The sequence below is a fragment of the Anoplopoma fimbria genome, chromosome 12, assembly GCF_027596085.1.
Source record: "Anoplopoma fimbria isolate UVic2021 breed Golden Eagle Sablefish chromosome 12, Afim_UVic_2022, whole genome shotgun sequence".
Lineage (NCBI taxonomy): Eukaryota > Metazoa > Chordata > Actinopteri > Perciformes > Anoplopomatidae > Anoplopoma > Anoplopoma fimbria.
In genome coordinates, this window is record NC_072460.1 from 24,848,715 (window position 1) to 24,867,504 (window position 18,790).

The 18,790-nt window shown below is 42.5% G+C and overlaps 1 protein-coding gene across 1 annotated transcript in view; it reads right to left on the bottom strand.

Moving 5' to 3' along the window:
• b4galt5 (UDP-Gal:betaGlcNAc beta 1,4- galactosyltransferase, polypeptide 5) overlaps positions 1-18,790 on the bottom strand; it is a 35,343-nt gene that overhangs the window by 15,664 nt on the left and 889 nt on the right. The window lies entirely within an intron of this gene.

Consider the following 18,790-nt stretch of genomic DNA (forward strand, 5'->3'; position numbering starts at 1 on the left):
GGACCAGAAAACTGAAGATGAACATTTAAAATCCATTGATTCACATTATAAACACCACTCACTATTCTTGTAACAATAAACCAAACAAGGTTTCAGCCTAGTCTTCTTATCTGGGTTCTGTCTCACTCACTCTTTCTTTTCTTTGTCTTTATTTATCTTTACTTCTTCCTCATAACTTTCCATCTTCCTCATACCCCACCGCCTAACTTGTGGTTATGTAAGCAGCATGTGTAATACTTTCCCAGGGGGCCGTTCTGTCCACACCTTCACATATATGCAAAGGCATAAAGTTGCTGCATCTTCTTTTGGGGGAGCAACACCTACTATTTTAGTCACTTTATATAATGAGTCATTTAAGTTGGAAAAATGTTTAATCAAAGCAAATCAAATAAATCAAAAACAATAATTTATTAATCACTTAAATCGAATAGACTTTCTTCAAATAACCACTTTATATGACAATAAGAAAGTTAAAGGATATATATTTATATATATATTTATATTTATATATTTAGTATTTTTAACTTTTTTTGGTCCGGTGGTATTTTTTTTTTAAGTAGGCCTACATTTTCAAACTCTGAAGCTGAAGAAGCTTCCTGTCAAGCCCTGATATCTACAGATCATTTACATGCTGTTGTTAGTAACCCATTCACACACTTCATTTAGTAAATCTACAGCCCGCAGTTTTTGCACCATATAAAAAGTCTTCCTGTCTGTCACTATAGAGGACCTGGACACTGTCCTCAGTTCAGCTCGTCCACAAAGAGCATCGGAGCAAATAAAACTGTATAACATAGAAAAATGTCTAATTATATTAACCTACTATAGAATGCTCACATGAGCACATGCAGCTGCAGCAGATAATACTAGTTCAGTATCAGTTATGGTCACATGGCACTCGGTCATAAGTGGATCATGAGGCTTCCTCCAAACCCACAGCTGCACTGCGCGCACACACACACACACACACACACACACACACACACACACACACACACACACACACACACACACACACACACACACACACACACACACACACACACACGCACACACACACACAGCCCGTTCCAACCACACCCAAACCACTACTACTGTGTCCAACTACAATGAAAGGAAAACCATCATTACTACACTGACTGCAGAGGACCAGGAAATTTTGAAAAAACAACATTCCGGAGAGCTCTGTTCTTTCCGTCGGGGGCCGGCGGGAGAGAAACCAGGAGTCCACGACGGCAAATAAAAAGCACAGGAAGACGAGGGACCGGGAGCAGATGTCTCTTTGACGGGACGAGTGCTCTTTATTTACTGCAACAGGAATGACGTCAGCGCTTCTCACACAGTCCCTGGCCTCCTGCCCAGGTCCTGAGAGCACGCCACCACTCCCGCTTCCCACTTCCCTCTTGGACAGTCAATTCCACTCATTCATTCGTCATCCATCTCTTCCCGTTCTCCGCATTCTTCCCCTCCGTGTACTTCTCTATTAATATACACTCTTCTTTGTTTTTGACAGTGCTAATGACGCATACTTTAGAATTGTAATGCTATTTTTATAACCCAGACCGGGAAATGAGCCGTGTCACAGCAAAACTTTCACTATTGCACTTCCTGCCAACTTGTTCTATATATTTCCTTGGTGGGTCTTGCAATAGAGATGAAAGCAAGAGTATTGTGTCAAACAGCCTTGAGACATTTAGCTGCTTCCTCAAAGTCTCTACAACTTCACCTTTCACAACACCGCCTCTTGTCACCTCCACCCACAAATGAAACACATTTACACATACATGAACACAAACGGTCGCACATTTTGCACACAATGTCTGATATCCTCAAACACACACGGCGCATGATGCATGCATTTTGCATTTTGCTCACTGTTTTTCATATTTCATGCAAGGGTTTTTTAACCTTTACATTCAAAGGTCAGTGATGGAGGCCCCGTCTGTACATGTGTGTGACTGTAGTTGAGTCTGGGTTCATTGCAGTGACAGCAACAAAACTTCCAAACTGCTGTGCAATTAAAGACTTTCTGTTTCTGTAAAAAAAAAAAAAAAAAGTTTTTTAAAAACTCTGTAAATATTGAAAGGTATTGAAATCTACAAGCCAAAAGAACCACTGTGTCTGAATAGCTGCAACTGGAAATGTTGTAAGATTCATGTGTGAAAAGCATGTGAGCATATTGACCCACATTAAATATAACCCTGTGCAATAGTTGGAGGCAGAATACATTCCTGAAAGCTGGCAATTCATTTTTATAATACTGAAGAAAAAAATATTGTTCCTCTCGATATACAGTCACTCAGTTTCCGGTACCGTAAGTATTACCTGAAAAACACAACATTAACCAATATTTAACTACTAACTACTTTGCAGAGAGGAGAGCAGACGGGACATGGCGGAACTAGCAAGGTAGCAAGCCGCTAAATGAGTAAAATTGATCAACTAAAAGCTTCATCCACAGAGTATGAAAGTATTGCTATTGCCAAGAGGTGAAAACTTTGTTTGATTCATTTTCTGTAACCAGCAAACTGAGTAGCCAGCTGTCCTGTTATCTTTGTAATTCCACCACACTTTCATGCTACGTTCGTTGCAGAAAATAAGCCTAACAGAGGGCCATCTCTTCATCTCTCTAATAGTTTAGCCTGCAGCGGTGCAGCAGCCGTGACGACTGAGGTAGTCAGCAGAATGCTAAGCTAAACTACTAGCAACATTTTCTCTCCGTCTCTGAAAGGCTTTGCTGATATCGTAGCTCACTAGAGCCTCCAATCACAGTTTATCATCTCAAATGTATGCAATATTGATTCTGGCAACACAGAAAGATGTGGTGGTTCCACCGTGACGTAATCATGACGTTGGCTGTACAGTGTACTCTTTCCCAACCCTCTTAGGATTCAAGGCTGGAACTGCCCTCGGGTAAATCAATGACTAATCGATTCATTAACCTCAAGTCGGAGAGAAAACAGTCTTAGCTGATAAACGCAGACGGGGAGTGGTGCTGATAACATCCGTTTAGCAGGTATGTTGTAATGTGATGGGGAACTATGTGTAATGGAGCCTGTACTGTTCTGTAAGAGATAACCTCTCCAACGTAACACATCACCTGCAGACACGCCTCAAACTCGTGCCAGCAGCGACAGCACGGGGGTCTAGTTGGAGTTCATCTTTGGTCTTGCACTATTCGGCTCTGCCCATCCATCTGCTCTGCTGTGTATGAAGGTGTGTGTGTGTGTGTGTTTGCGTGCACGTATCCGCCTGTTTTGTGCATGTGCGGCCCTCCCCTGAGTCACTGTGTCCGCTACATGGCAGAGAAACACGGCGACCAGACGCGGCGAGGAGAATTACATAAACGACACAGTGGTGCCAGGAACCCTCGTCTTCAGTCTGCTGCGAGCGTGAAAACAGATCCGAGTGAGGGAGGGTGAGAGATGAAGAGCGGGAGACCGATATGTATGTGAGTGTTCACTCAACGCTATCTCGCCTTTCTCTCTGTTCTACTGCCGGCCGTGGGCGGGTAAAGGGAAATATGTGGAAATCCGAGGGGTTGTTTCTCTCAGTGTCGACTCATTCATGGGAATCTGCAAATGACGGATTCTCCTCGGTCCTTTAGCTTTGGTCTGAAAAGGGGTCTTAGTGCGTAAATGGTAATGTGGAGTAAAGAGGAAAGAGCGCTGGAATTATAGAGAGAGGCTGTGTTGCTGAGGAAGATATATTAAAATGTTGGGAAAAAACATATTTTGGCTGAGGAGTGATCAGGGTGATTATCAGGGTCATCTCCTGCATAATTGCATATTTAAAATAGCTATAATTCATATTTCTTATAATGTATTAAATGCAGACGGCAGCCTCAGTTTCTGCAAAGTGACACAATTGAAGTGTCTTAAAGCTGCATTCTCTCTCCTGTCCACCAGGGGGCGACTCCTCTGGTTGTATAGAAGTCTATGAGAAAATGACTCTACTTCTCTCTTGATTTATTCCCTCAGTAAACATTGTAAACATGAGTTTATGGTCTCAATCTCTAGTTTCAAGTCTTCTTCAATACAGCATGATGTTCATTTAGTAAATGATGCTCCATTTAGAGTCAAACAGACCATAAAGCAGGGACATACAGAGCAATGAGTTTAGTAGTAATGGATTCACTCAGACCTGTTGGGTGGTTTTCCAACGGCTCTTAGCTGCTGTAACAAGTATGCCTCCAACCTTTCCCTCTATCCCGCCTCCACCCTCCGTCCACTGCTGCTCTCCATGCCCACTTGATTGCATTTTTTTTTTTTTGCAGTGAAACTTCAGGTTTCAGCACCCTTTGAACTCCTGCCAGATGCGACTACACTGCAGGTGAAGGATTGGACTCAAGCTTCATCCCAGTGTCTTCCCTCCATGTCCCCTCTCCGCCCACAGCTCTTTTTCTAAGTCTATCTCTTTCCAAAGAACTCATCCGTCACCCCGCTGCACTGCATCATTTCACAATCTCTGATCACAAACCAAAAAAATGATTTCCAATTAAACACACCCACTGGTGCGGGTACGATCCTAAAACAGGTTGAACAGGCACACGCTTTAGCACACCGCGTCCTGTCCCAATCCCGGGATTGACAGTAAATAAGGCGTTTGCGGTTGGACTGGACGGCCGGGTGTTGTCTAGTTCTTTCCTACGGTTCCCCCCCGCCCGCTCCCTTCTACCAGCCCATTTCCGCCTGCTTTTACATTTGGCAGCTGCCCAGAACATTCTTGTGTTATTGCGGCGGCTCAGGTCTAGAGAGAACAGACAGGTACACGCATACACACATGAGAACCTAATGACACCCACTACCCACACACACACACACACACACACACACACACACACACACACACACACACACACACACACACACACACACACCATATTGCCTTCGCCTATTTTAATCCTGCTCACTCTATTTTTTTCCTTTTCCGCCCCCGAGCAGAAAGATGAGGTCTCCTCACAGCTGGAGGTTACTCCTGTTGACTGAACAAATGGGCCAGAGCAGGCATCCAGAGCAGGCAGCAAGAGCAGGCAGCCAGTACACCGCGCTACCACGGCGACGACAAAACAGCTGAGCGAGATGCCAGAAAATCCACTTTACTCATCCACTGTAATATGCTGCTTTAGCTTAATGCTTCTGCTATTCCAGTAAACAGACACGAGGCAATCTGGCTAATTAAAAACAGACCTAGTTAATACTAAAGGCTAACTATTACATATATAAATACATTTAAATATAAATACAGTTATTTATAAAGCGCTTTTCACAGACAGGGGTGACAAAGTGTTTAACAGCAGCGGGAACAACAATTCAATAAAAACAAGACATAAAACATTAAAACGTGTTAAAATGGTACAGCAGACAGTCAATAAATAGTGAAAACAAGTCATGTCCCAGTACTGCATTTGCATTCATATATATTAAGTATTTGTCGATGTATTACAGGCTTGGTAGCCGCTTTTAATATTTCATGAGACTGGATTTGTCTCTTTAATGCGCCGAGGCTTATGTCAACAACTGAAAAGTGGTTGTAAATTGATTAATGAATTACAGATTAAAGCTAGAAGAAGCTCTTTCTTTCAGCCGAGGTGAATCCTGGGTCGTGACACAGATATTGTTGAAACTCTGTAAAAAACAAAACACGTTTGACAGGAAAGCCAGGTGTCTGTTCAAGTTCAAGTTTGCTGTGCATGCAAGACAAGAGGTGAACACCAGGTCTTGGCGCTCAATGAAATGCAATCAGCAAAAACTGATGGTATCTGGGATGCATTGTTAGGAATATATAGTCTAAGGAAGGAGAAAGAAAACAGTAATAAGAAAAAAGTGTTTTCATCTAGTTAATAAAGACATTTTGCAGCTCCAACTCCAGCTGGAGATCTAATAAATGGTGTCTCATCAGGAAGCTTCACCAACGAGCCTCTTATCTTAGCGGCCACACCAAAGTATAATATAAAAGCAGCTGGGGATTTACACCATTATCATTCAGTGGATGTAAATCAGCTCGGGCCACAGCTATGCTTTGTTAATCAACTAAGCTGCCCCCCCAACCCCCTGAGGTTTATTAGAGGAGCCTTCTAATGAAGCTCCTACGTAGGTCCTGAGCTGATTGTTTGTTTGCCTTCGCTGCCATGGTCAACCCTAAGTGTTGATCTGGATACCTGATAATATGGCAGTATTTCCACATTGGCGTCCATCAAATAGAGAGCTGCAGGGATGGTGTATTTTTTGTGAACAAAGCAGGAAGTTGGCGTCGCACCGGTTCCCTCGGTAAAAAAAAACAATGTCATCGCTCCATTGCAAGCAAACTTTTATGAAACTTAGATGTTTTGTTCAGCAAGATAATCTGCACGAATGAACACCACTTTTAGGATTTTTGAAGCGTGAATGGCGCTCGTGCAATTGGCAGAAGAAAGCTAACTTTAGGCTAACTTTAGACATTTTCTAACTACATGAATGGAGCTTAGGGAATGTTGGTTAGTCACGAGGAGGAACCCACATGGAGTATACGTCAGCCCACGTTCGGAATGTATGACCGAAGCTTTATCCTCTTTAGCAACCGTCTTTCCTCAGCAAAAGCTTCTAAATTCACCGGATGCATCTCAGCATAAACCCATTCAAAAAAAAAAAATAATAGATTCAAGAAGAGGGAACTGGAAGTAAAAAAAACCAAAGCTGACTCATGTAAGGGTTTTAGGCCTCACGCCTGCAGCACTCTATTACGTAGCCTTCCTGGTCATTTTAATGGGTAACACTTTATCTGCGTCATGATATTGATATATTATATTGATATATACATATTCATATTCTAATCAGCTTCCTCCTGAAGTAATAATTTACAAATACAACTTTCCATGGAAAGAGAACGGCAGATTTCTACGCCCCATCACTTACATCTAAATCACACGTGGAAGGGATCTTAGTCAGCATGGAAAGGAGGAGGAGTCAAGTCTATTTTATATTGATAGCCCAATATCAACACCAACACACCAACTCCCACTGTCCTTTAACCCTTCATTCTGATAAGGAACAACTCTCCTTTAACAGGGAAGGAATGGAAGAAACCTCAGGAAGAAGGAGTGAGGAGGGATTCATGATACATGCATTAGCTGTACTGAGAACAGTTCTGACAGAAACTACTGCGGATAAAAATCTGTATAATCTTTTCCAGCATCATTGAGTCTTTGGAAAACATTGACATTTAGGTCACTGTTTGGTCATTAATTAAGCAAGGATTAGCAGGACAAAGTATTATATTTACCCCCCCCTCAGTAAATACAATACCTGGCTGTCGGCATGGAGGTGATTCATTAATCACTATGCTCCTTTTTAAGCATAGGCGTGGGGGGGTTTGCACGCGGTTTAGTGTTGTGCCACTACTAAGACACACTCTTAATTAAGTGAATATAAAAAAAGTGCATAAAATTGAATATCTCATATGTATACATTCTTCTTCCAATGATTACAGACATGCAGAATAGTATGAGGTCTGCATGGGAGAGGACAGAACTAAAGTATACTTGCTTTTCATCAAGCACTATATGCGAGCAAACATTAAAAACAGGTGCAGTCACCCCGACCGTAATCCCTTCAGCACCATCAGAGCTCCACCCGTCAACATTGTTATCAACATTTTGTGTTTGGATTGAGCCTCGCTGGCATCGCCCCATGCTGCTCCTCGCCGGCTCATCACAAGTTACAGTTCGGCTGCCCTGGAAACCCCGTGACCAAAGGTAACCGGGGTAACGCTCGCAACAACAAAGGGAGGCCCAGACCTGGTCAACAAAGGCTGGGGATTCTCCTCGGCATGATTAGGTTACATAAATGATGAGTGCCTCCACACAGGACCTTCAGTCTGCTTCTGAAATGACTCACAACTCTCCACCTAAACGTTGGTACACCTCCACCCTATCCTCCACCCCCCCACCCCCCACCTCTACTGCACTCAGCTCCACCATCTGTCCGTGGTCCGATATCCAGACTGAAGGGAAAAGGGTCATCTTACAGACGCAAGGCTGGGGTAACTGTAGGCCTTTATCATTTCCCAGTGTGTACATCCTTGATTCCTTTCCTCGCATCCCGCCCGCGAGAGAGGCGAGCGGAGGAGGAGGAGGCGAGGAAAAGGACACGAGGCTTTTGAGGAATTGGTTGGACTTTGATGTGGAGCACTGAGATCAATTTGTGTGTCACAAGCCCGAGGAGCGAGGAGACGAGGAGGCAGGAAGCGACAGACAGTGTCTCGTATCGTATCTAACAGGAAGAGGAACTTAAAGAGTACAATGTACTATCTGAAAAATTGAGGAAGCCGTCTGAAATCTGTGTGAAACTGCAGCTACATGGTGTCTCAGGATTAAACATAGAGAGGACGAGCCAGATTTTCTACTCTTCACCAGACTGGGGAAAACATAACGTACGATAAACGGTTAACACAAGACAATCAGTGAGAGAATGAATACATAAACACATTTGTGCATTTGCAGTTTCCTTTTGCATTGTTCTTCCATTCATGGTGTGTCTGTAATAACAGATTAGTGTAGCATTAAAGCTTGGTGGAATATACAATCAAGCTAACAGTCCACCAGCTAGCTAACTGTCTTGCTAATTCCACCATGCAATTGCAACTGTACACCAAAAGAATGGCCGCCGCTGTAACCTGCTACATTGATTTGAATAGAAATGTCCCTTCTACTCCTATAATAATTCTATGATCGTAACATATTGAAATATATTCAAACATTTACCAAATATAAGCGGAAAAATTCTGTGACTGACTCTCAAAACACTGTAATTATAATATATGGAAACATTAGGAACACCTTAATCCAACACAGTGACTCGGACACCTTACAGTGACTGAATGCAAATAGATCACTGTGTACACAATGTTGAAAACCTTCCATGTGGGAGTGTCTATGTCACTGAAGAGGAAGTCCTAATCAATCAAATCAATAGTATATTTGAAAGGAAACAAAGCATGGGTGTATGCAAATGCAAATCCATTCTTTGAATTCATATCATTTGCTTGTTTATTCCCAAATGACTATCACAAAGCATCAGCAGCAAAAGGTTTGAACTATATGTTCAAAATAGATCTTTAATGGATCCGTGCAGAGCATGTTATCACATTTTAGGTCGGATTAATCTCTTGTTTCCGTGCTATTGGTTGTGGCGGAATTATGAAAATCCGCAAACTGAATCGTCTTGAATACGAAGGATGAAGTGATTTTTCTCTGTAAGCTAAGTGATCAGACAGAAGCAAGGACTTAGTGTTTGTTCATGTGGAATGGAATGTTTTAGATTTTACCGTGTCACAATCAAAGCGGTTATGTAATCTGTGTCCTTTTTTTTTTTTTTTTTTTTTCCACGGAGACGCCCAACGTTCCGGCAAATTCTAGTAAACCATATTTGGAGTGTGCGGTATGTGTGACGGGGGGTGGCGGGGCAGGGTATCACACGGTCAATGAAAGGCCTTAAGAGGATTGCTCATGCCTCGGACTGACTCACAAGGTGCAATGAACTCCGGCTCTATTGATGTTTAACTAAATTCCTTTGTTAATAGAGTATTTAGAGTCACATGTCCTTGGACTTAGCACACACATTTACAACACATGAATGTTGCAGACGACCACAGCCGGTAAAAGTAAGTGTAAAAGCTCTGGACTCAAGCAGAAAATATTTTTTTATTTTTTTTGACGTGGTTGTTTAAATATCGGGGCTCGTGTTGTGACGACCTGTCGGTGCTAAAGAGCAAGAGAAGTCTTCCATTATGTCGAGATATTTATACTAGCTGTAATGACTTTTACTGGAGGGTCTCCTTTACAGTGCACAGATGTCCCAGACAGAGACACAGCCCATGGCTCCGTCCCAAGTCACTGCAATGACTGTACCCTTGGGGGATTTGTTGTCACCCTGATCATCATGGGAACAGGGATGCCATGTTTCTGCGGTTGCCGTGACGATACAAAAGGGAGTCAGTCATGGATGGGAACGAGCCCTCGGGGAACCATGGCAACTGCAGTGAAAATGTCAAACGGCAGAATCTGAAAGTGCTCCAGCCGGAGGAATTTCAGTGATTGACCTGCTGTTTCACTATCCAGCTTTCTTTGAGCTCCTGCTAATGCTTCGTTCAGTTCTACACTCATTGTTAATAGAGATGTTACATTTTTTAAAGAACTTTACAGGAGTTAAAGCTGCATAATTTATCACCATGCACTTTGGCTTGTTTATTCACAATGGAGTCTCTCTTAGCCAGCTTGGCACCGAGTTAATATTTCACCCCGGCTATCCCTGGCCGCTGGAAATTAGCTGTTAGAGGCCTGGTTGGGTTGAGCTAAATGGATGGATCAATTAAGCAGCAGAAGGTGGGTGGGAGGTGGGTGTAGCATTACAGTGGGGACATGAGATGGATGGCCTTAAGAGTGCCAGAGAAGCTCTACTGCCAGGCATCAGCACATACTGTAAGCTGCGTGAGTACTAAGCAAGCACCGGCCGTAGACTGGCTTTTTGAAGTCTCTAATTCAGCATTGCAACTGGGCAACCTTTGTTTTTTGCGGACGCCATTTTGTTTTTTTGCAACCAGAAGTGACACGAGAGGGTGGAGCTACAACCTAACGCTGAATAAGATATTTTAGGCGACCAAAACGTCAACAATTAACTTTCCTGGAAGGGTTAAAGTTGTTCGAACAAACATGGTAAACTCCCAGACCGGACAACGCCGTGGTAGCAACCTCTCAATCCAAAGGTAGCCCCGTCCTAAAGCATCCCCTGCTTTATGGTCTGTTTGACTCTAAATGGAGCATCATTTACTAAATGAACATCATGCTGTATTGAAGAAGACTTGAAACTAGAGATTGAGACCATAAACTCATGTTTACAATGTTTACTGAGGGAATAAATCAAGAGAGAAGTAGAGTCATTTTCTCATAGACTTCTATACAACCAGAGGAGTCGCCCCTTGATTGTCATTAGTACTAATGGTAGTTTAAGCAACTAGCGCATTGGCTTTACTTTTCATACCCAGAGGTTGCCGCCTGGCATGGGCACATTTTTAACCATATATACCATCTTGTGCTTGCCTACACTTGAAAATACAAACACACTAAGTCGCCTCTGAGTGGAACAAACACAGACGCCACTATTACCACACAGAGTGGATTTTTGTCAAAAAGTCTGGCCAATTCTGAGCATTAAAACTCCCAACAAAAGCAACAAATCCAGTTTGTAGCTTCACGACGTTGACATAATACATGACTTGTAGCATGTTGCTGTGTTGCTGCATTAGAGGCGGCATTTAAACTACAGCTAGAGGTGATTTAGAGTTTTTGTGGTGTAAAGAAATGTAGATAAAACGTTATTTATTTATCAGACAGACAGGACGGATTCAGCTAATCAGTCTAGCATGTTGAACAAAAGTTTAATGTGCCGCAAGTTAACAACCAAGTCTTCCTCCCCCTCAACAAAGGTAATGATTTACCCATTGTAGTCAGCCAGGGTAACAGGTTAACATCAAAACAATGCAGTCACAAGGCCAAAGCGAACCACACGTGGACTCTTTTAATTTCCTTCTAATGCAAAGCACCAAACTGCATAGCACCAAACATAATCGGTCTGATCTTTACAAGCTCCTTCCTTTTCCAATAACTCTCCACCTCAAACGCAAGCTTTTACCCAAATGAGTATTCAAATGTTCCTGGGGAAAGGCGGCCACTCCTTGCATTGAAAAGCCGGCTTTGCAGGAAGTGACTGCACAAACAATTATACATATAAGTGGCAGGACAATCATATATGTGCAATCAAACACACAGCTTGGAGGGTGTGACTATAGAGGAAATGTAAAGGAAAGTGCCCTGGGAAAACACTGCTGATGCATCAGCATGCCCAGTAGCAGTGAGGGGGAGAAAAGAAATAGAACAGTGCCATTAGGACTGAGAGAGTGATAGCACAGGACTGGCCTGTGATATATCAGCCATGACAGTGATAACAGGGCACAAAGCAGGCTGTTGGCTTCCACAAGTGAATCCCTTAAGGCAGGGTAGGAAGAGCGGGACAGCAGTCAACATTCAACTGACCCTTTGCTAAGACCCGCCCCGTCAAACTGGTTACCATGGAGCCCAATCTGTCACTATCCGCACTCCCTGAATAAATATCATCTAATCCTTGGGAAAACAAAAAAAGCAATTTCAGACAGAAGAGTCTACAATGTGTGTTTGAAGGATATATTCAGGATGGCAAACTGATTCAACAGTTAAAAACATGAAGCTACAGATGACAGTGTGAAAATGAATCATCACATCAGCTGGAGATCCAGACAGATAGATTAAATTAAATTAAGGAACAACACAGTTCCTGGAAAGTCAGGTTGGTCTTTCTTTACCGTTGCGATCATTAAAAAGCATAAGCAACATGCATAACATAATAATAATAAAATACTATATTAAAGTAAATACCCCCCTTGAAGCTTTATATCGTCTTTATAGTCTAATGATAGCTTTTTACTTCTGCCGATTGCTTTATCTTGTTGAACAAAACATGTCAAAAACTTTTGTTTGTCAAAGAGATTATTATCTGCATAATCCAAAATCAAATGGAAAGGTAATCAGTGCGGTGCTAACTTCTGGGGTTGCCCTACAAAAAAACCTTATTCCTGCATCGCTTTATTAACGTTTTACCAAAACTATCTGGAAATCATCTAAACCAGCCTGAACATGCGGAACATCTGAAACAGAGCCGGATAGGACAATGCTACGCTATGATTGGCCATTTCACAGGGGCGGGACTTAGCTTGGGTGTAATTATTAATATATACGTATTTTAATTGGACCAGGCATTACAGGGTAACTCATTGCATGAAACACAGCATCTTTGTACGGCAGATTCTGAAAGTCAAAGAAATAAAGTCATCTGGAATACGCATCTACATCAAAAATATCTGTGTGACTGAACAAGAAACACTCAAGTGCCTTTTATAGTTTTATAGACAGCCGCAAAGAAGGTGTGATAAAACACGCGTGATGTAAATGTGTAAGCTGTCAATAGGCGGAACAGCCAGAAAGAAGAACTGGTTCAAAGCTAGAATGTCTTCATCAAATGAAGGACACACATCTGCCTCATTATTCCGAGACAAAATATTGCTATGTCAGAGTTGTTAATGCATCGCAAGAGACTACTGCGATATGAATCATCTGCCCCGTCCCCAAGTTTATTAATGTTTTAACCGAGCATATTTCACAGTTTTAAGCAAAATACCGTTGGAGAAAAAGGTTGAAGCAATGCGTAAAAGCAGGGTACGCCGTCATTACAGTAAAGATGAATATCTCCTGCAGCTTTAGCCTGAAAACAGGGGGCCACACTAAACTGCACTGAGCAGCAGAGAGAGTGTGTTTATCATTGCTGATTCTCAGTGTAATACCTGCTCATAACGCAGATCACCTTGAAGACGTGACACCTGCAGATATGCAACTTATTTTTCTTGCCGTAAGAGCAGAAGGTGTGTTTACCTCCAAACGCTTTGGCTATCATTTGCATCTGAGACGTGCACTTAGAGGCAGTCTGCACCCTGGAGTCGCCTGGGTGACAGGTGGATGAGGTGTGTGCGTAGGTGTCAAACTGGAGAGGAGCTACAAAGCTAACCTAAGGTTGCCTCGAACGTCTAATCCCTGAGCACATAAAAAAAAACCTCTATGTTGCTGTTAGCGAAATAGGTGTAACCTCACCTCACCTTCTGTGTTACATAAATGCATGATGACACTCTGAAGCTGCTCTATAACCGGGGTGGATCTTGCTAATTATGTGTCTGCATTTCTTCATACTGTGAGGCAATCTGACAGTCACTGCCAATCCCACCAGCTACACCTAGAAGTAAAGCCGGTGCATGTTAAGACATATTGCACACAGACGTACAGTACACAAGCATCACATCCATCACACACACACAAACACACATTCAGATGGGAGGATGAGTCTGGGGAAGCACCTGGCTTCTTATCTTCCACGCTCCCACCGGATGTGGAGGTGTGTGTGTGTGTGTGTGTGTGTGTGTGTGTGTGTGTGTGTGTGTGTGTGTGTGTGTGTGTGTGTGTGTGGATGTGCATCTGTGTTCAAACCTATAAATAGAGCCTGTGTCTTCTCCTAGCTCTTGCTCCGGTGGGATTCTCTTATGTTTTAATTAAATAAACTGCTGCAATCAGTCAGCATCCATGCTCCGGGGGCCAGCGTATAACACACTGTGGTGTCAGTGCGTGAACGAGTGAATGATGACAGAGAAACCGAGAAAGAGCGAGAGAGAGATTGTCTAAGCCGTGAAATTGGGGCATCCTGCACTGAAGCCACCTAGGAAGCCCTGCTCAGGTGTTCTGGATGGGTTCCCCCATGAGCAGACCAGCAGAAAGAAAGCAGCTCTCTTTCACCCCCCCCCCTCCTCCAGTTTCCCCTTTCCATCGGTCTGTTTCTTCCTTTTTAACTCTGAATTGTTCTGCTAATTCCACTGCAGCGACCCCCCCTATATAACATCCCTTTTAGCAAATCTGTTCACACCATCAGTGAGTGTGGCTGCCGTTTCAGCCAGGTACTTCCCCTTTTCATGACATGCACTCTGTAGTCTTAATGCTAGGAGGATTTTGTTGTTAAACTCAAATAGTGTGCTGAGAGATAATTATGGCATTAGGCAAAGCTAGAATGATGATGATGATGATGATGAAGGTGTTATTTATGTAGCACATTTCAAACAAAACAAAATTCAGTATAAAGTGCTTTTGAAATTATTGACAAGACAAAATAAAGAGATGAAGAGACTAATGCACACCAAATTAAGTTTTAAAAAAATAGCTAAAATGCAACTTTGATATTAATTAATTAATTAATTAATATTAAAACTGTAAAAAAATACGAGATTACGAGAAAATAAAATGTGTATGAATACTAGAACCATTGCATAAAAACACTGTATAAATTCAGCAATAATAATAAAAAAACTTTTTAAAACACTACATAAACTACTACATAAAAAGCCAGACTGAAAATATGGATTTTTTAATAATGGATAAAGGAAGCACGTCAAATGTTTTTGTTCTGCTTTGTGGAACCGCTAAAACAGAGGAACCAGAGGATCCTACTGGTTCATAAACTACAAAACATGTCTGGGAGGTAGTATCGGAGGCAGCTCCTTCCTTTAAAATCGTACTATGAAGCTAAAAACGAGAAATAAGTTGACTGAGGTCAAAGACTTCTGGTAAATGACTCTACTTCTCTCTTGATTTATTCCCTCAGTAAACATTGTAAACATGAGTTTATGGTCTCAATCTCTAGTTTCAAGTCTTCTTCAATACAGCATGATGTTCATTTAGTAAATGATGCTCCATTTAGAGTCAAACAGACCATAAAGCAGGGGATGCTTTAGGGCGGGGCTACACACTGATCTACCAGAGACGTATACTGGGTCTCTACGTCACTCCTCCACAGTCCAAATAATGTCACTTTCATTCACTGGTTGCAAAAAGCCAATAATGTCAATAATGTCCATGCTTCAAAATATTGAAGCATGGACATTAGCTCAGGCTACCATCATGTGGAAGACGACCCATCAAAAGAGTACAGTTGAGTCACACAAACACAGCACCCACAACAGAATACAAGATCTCTGACGCAAGATCTCTGCATCATGGAACAATTTTCTTCTAGCAAATCAGTTCCGCTGAAGAGTAGACGCTGAAGATGACGCATCCTGTTGGGGGAGTCGTTAAATCGAATGCGAATGCTCGGCTGTGGTTTTAAAGTATATTTTGTTAACTGGCCACATTTGCTGGCATTTGTCTCCCGTCTGAAAAGCCGTGGGCACACGTGACCACAACTGCTCTGAAACCTCAGCTAATGCCGCACATCAATATCACTAGTAGTGAGTAAACCACACCACCGTTATGTCAAATCGGAGCTATTCCTTTTTTAAGCACCATCTGCCAACGCTGGTTCCTGCTGCCAGAGCTCCACCGGGCTAACCCCGTGTGTAAAAGACTAAACTACTGCTTTTAGTAGCAGCAGCAGAAGCTCCTGGTCACCATCTATAATTAATGGACTGGTGCTGCTGGTCCTTCTTCGGTTTCCCCCCAGTATAAACCATGTGGTCATTTACAGCCCTACAGTAGTCAACGCCCAGGACGACGGATATGCGCACCCCGATCGATACCTGAAAATATTGAACAGGTGAATGATTATTTTTCCGCGCTGGTTACTCAACGGTTTATTTTGTGTATTCGTTTCACATTTAGAGGAATCATTGCTCGCCGTTATTGGAACTTACGCGGGCTATTCCTGTCAGTAATGTGTCCTCCACATGAGAATTGATTCAATTATTGATTAAGTTGTCCTCAGTGGGGGGAAAGCGTGAATGGATCAATGCCCATTTTGATGAGTAAGAGGGACCGGCTCGCTCTATTTGATGTTTTAGAAAAAATGCTGCACTTGAATGACATGAACATTACTTCCCTCATACAGTCACTCCCTCTCTAAAGTAATGACCGGCCTGTCGTGTTTGCCAGTGACTAGCCCTTTCCCACTGACTGTTAATGTTGTCGTTCAGCCTATTGGCTTGCTTGTGTAAACTACATCACTGGCCTCTCCTTGAATTAGGGCTCAGATAGATGAGTCATGTCACGGTGGGGATTGTTTTGTATGGGGACAGAAACTCAGCTCTGACTCTCTGAAAACTGCATTGTGAAGTTGAGTTTCGAGGGAAGTGGAATTTCTCGTGGATTACGTTTGTTTTTAATGTATGACAAAATACTTCTGAGTAAAAAAACAAATCAAAGGTTTTCATCCCAGGAGTCTGCTCGTTCTTATCCCCCGTGAATCAAGTATTTCCGTTTCCTAAAACATGTTTGGTTTTTTATTAAGCCTATCCAGGTAGGTTTGTTGAAGTTTTTTTGCATAACGTACTTCTGTATCTTAAAACATAACAAAGCACTTTTTCTTTTGTAATTTAGTATTTTTCTTTCCTTAAACGTAACCAAGCATTTTTTGTTTTGTTTTGCAATTTTGTTGCCTAAACCAAAATATTTTTTTGTTTCAATTTACAACGTTTATCCACGTTATTTTAAACTTAAAACTACGACCTGTGTGCGATAGAAAACACATTTCCCTCGAAAACATTGCAGTTCATTTGTATGTGAACGCTATTTTGCAACAGACAGGATGTGACATCCAACACAACAAAGTCTCTCCAGGAAGCCCAACCTTGCCAACCGTGCCTGTTCAGCAAGCACGACAGGATATCCAACCAGCGGTTGCTTGAGAGGCTTCAGTGGAAAAACAGATTGGCACAGAGTCAAGGACAGGGCCGGTTGAAAGTCCTAACTTTTACAATGAACGTCGAGATAAGCTGTGCCCGTTGCATTAATGGCTCTACGTATGTCAGCTGAACGACGGCCTTGCATCCCCGAGATAACATGGGTGAGATGGCAGATACTCAAGACATGACTGAGGTGGTGAAACACATGTTGGCACACAGTTGAGGGAAAAGACAGAAAAGAGGGAGGAGACCATGAGACGTTACAGATAGCGGAGGTTGCAAAACACGCTGTATTACACACCTGCATGTGACTAAATGAGGAATGGTTGTTTGTCATCTCAAAGCCATTTAGGCCCTATGGATCCACCGCTCATAACGTGACCTTTGCCCCCCACCCAATGGATGCTAACAATGACCCCTGAAGCAAAGAAAGTTGTCATAATCACACAGCAGCACTGTTATTACCACGCTCAGGTACATATATGCTCTGAGATGCTTGTTTAAGAAAGGAGATGCACTTATGACTAGTAGTTCTCTTGAATACCCATGTTGAACACACTTATTGGATAAAAGCGTCTGCTAAATGACTGTAATGTAATGCATATTATGGGATAGAGCTCCAGCATCCATGCAGGAGTCTCGTCGTGGATTCGGAGGGATCAGGAGGCTCATCAACGGCCCTACGTCTCAGCATCCATGCAGGAGCTTGGTTAGGCTTGGTAAAATGAATATGGTTTGGCTTTAAAAAACAATGAAATGAATACAAAACAAAAAAAGGTGCATCAACGGCCCTACGCCTCTCACCTGCATCCCTAAAACACGCTGTATGACACACCTGCATGTGACTTAATGAGGAATGTGTGTTAGTCACATTAAAGTCATTTAGGCGTGACCTTTGACCCCCCCCACCCAATGGATGCATGGAGGCCTCATCAGCAGCACTGTTATTACCACGCTCAGGTACATATATGCTTTTAGATGCTTGTTTAAGAAAGGAGATGCACTTATGACTAGTAGTCCTCTTGAATACCTATGTTGAACACACTTATTATAAGCATCTGCTAAATGACTGTAATGTAATGCATATTATGGGATAGAGCCCCAGCATCCATGCAGGAGCTTGGTTAGGCTTGGTAAAATGAATATGGTTTGGCTTTAAAAAACAATGAAATGAATACAAAACAAAAAAATAACTAGTAGTCCTCTTGAATACCTATGTTGAACACACTTATTATAAGCATCTGCTAAATTACTGTAATGTAATGTAATGCATATTATGGGATAGAGCTCCAGGAGTCTCGTCATGGATTCGGAGGCATCAGATCTCAGCAGAGGTGCATCAACGGCCCTACGCCTCTCACCTGCATCCCTAAAACACGCTAGATGACACACCTGCATGTGACTTAATGAGGAATGTGTGTTAGTCACATTAAAGCCATTTAGGCGTGACCTTTGACCCCCTCCCCCCCACCCAATGGATGCATGGAGGCCTCATCAGCAGCACTGTTATTGT